The sequence below is a fragment of the Dipodomys ordii genome, unplaced genomic scaffold, assembly GCF_000151885.1.
Source record: "Dipodomys ordii isolate 6190 unplaced genomic scaffold, Dord_2.0 Scaffold143, whole genome shotgun sequence".
In the NCBI taxonomy this organism is placed as follows: domain Eukaryota; kingdom Metazoa; phylum Chordata; class Mammalia; order Rodentia; family Heteromyidae; genus Dipodomys; species Dipodomys ordii.
This window is the reverse complement of record NW_012267359.1, coordinates 1,805,268-1,807,268: the sequence shown is the minus strand read 5'-3', so window position 1 is coordinate 1,807,268 and position 2,001 is coordinate 1,805,268.

Sequence of the window (2,001 nt, the reverse complement as noted above, 5' to 3'; positions counted from 1 at the left end):
GGCCTGAGTGCTGTCCCTCAGCTCTTCAGCTCAAGGCTAGCGCTCTACCACTTGAGCCACAGTGCCACTTCCGGCTTTTTTCTTTTTGCTTATATGGTGCTGAGGAATTGAACCCAGGGCCTCAAGCATACAAGGCAAGTGCTCTACCACTGAGCCACCTTCCCAGCCCGACCACACATTTCTTTATAATTCCCCAGCTTTAGCAACTGTTGGAAGGCCTGGCCAAATGATTCCACTTGTTTCTGACAAATACTGTTTTTACTCAATAGATATCTGCCAATGATCCACCTGCTATTGGGCTCAGTTGCCTCCTCCTCACTGGGTCAGAGTATCCATGTAGGCCTTTCCTCATCTCTGGTGTCAGACAGTGGCTGGTCTCGTGGGATCTCATGTCACAGGGGAAAAACACAGATGGGGGGCCACTGTTATTAAAGAACCCTTTTTTCCTTTTTTGTGCCAGGTGCTGGTGGCTCAGGCCTTTAATTCTAGCTACTCAGGAGGCTGAGATCTGAAGATTGCAGTTCAAAGCCACAAGCCTCTTATCTCCAATGTACCACTAAAAAGCAAGAAGTGGAGTTGTGGCTCCAGTGCTAGAGCACTAGCCTTGAGCCAAAAACAAAACAAAAACTCAGGGACAGTGTCCAGGCACTGACACTGAGTTCAAGACCTAGGACTGGCTTGTGCGCGCGCACCTGCGCACGCGCGCGCGCACACACACACACACACACACACCAAGACCCTTTTTAGCCAAGTTTAATCAACAAAAAGACTTAGAAGTACTTGTTAGCCTGTGCTTACCTGGATTCCATTCTGGAAGCTAATTTTGTCTGGTTTGTACTTGATAACTTGGCATCTCCAAAACGTTGCTCAGGTTGCTATTGTTGCAAGCTATACTTCTGCAGCCTGTGGACAGACAACAGGTACAAATTTGCATGAGGAACATAGAAAATAACCAAAGGCAAATATTTGAAAGTCTGGCTAACCTTTGGAGAAAAGATTACTCACTAGTCATCCTCTATAACCCAGAATACATCTCAGCTCCGGAGACACAGGACACCTGGAATGACAAAAGACTAGGGACAGCTGTGGTTAAAATGTCACAAAGCAATCTAAACACTGTTATTGCACACATTCCTGGAGAACACCATGACACACATAACCAGTGACAATAGGCCAATAAGGCTGGCATCGCTGACAGATCCAATTGTGAGGATTCCAATTGCTATTTACTGGCAGGGGACTGGTACTCATGCCTGCAATCCTAGTTACTCAAGAGGCTGAGATCTGTAGATCACAGCTGAAAACCAGCCCAGGCAGGAAAAAGTCCATGAGACTCTTTATTTCCAATGAACCAGCAAAAAGGTGGAAATAGAGGTATGGCTCAAGTGGTAGCGTGCCAGCCTTAAGCAAAGATGCTCAGGGATGGTACTTAGGGTCTGAGTTCAAGCCCCAGGACTGGCACACACAAATTGTTCAGTGTGGTGAGTGGGATTTCTGAATGAAGGCAGTGAGCAGGAGGACCCCAAGTGTGAAGAGGAAAAGTCATTACACCTTTGGGCAAAGTAGCTTTCCCAGGTCAGCACACACCTACCACAACTTATGAAGATCCTCAAGACCATGAGAATCCCACCCAATTCACAGCAGAATTCTGAAAGGGACAACACAAAACCTTTGACCTGAGTCATCAGGTCCTGAGTGATGGGGGTGTCTCTCACCATGGAGAACTCTGGAGACGTCTTCTTCATCATGTGAAGCACAAGGCAAGATGGTTTCTGGACAAACCTTAAGAAGGTGGCCGCCCAGACACACAAGGGATTCTGGGCAATGTCCTGTCGATCACCACCAGAGCAAACACTACAGCAACGAGAAGGGCATCTTAGCACAGAGGTCAGAAACAGAGACCATCGGTAGCAAGGAAAGGCTGAGAGCTAAGTGTGGAACCAGATGAGAAGCCAAACCATGTCCATGGCGAGGTCATGGCCTGTGCCCAGGACCCTTCAA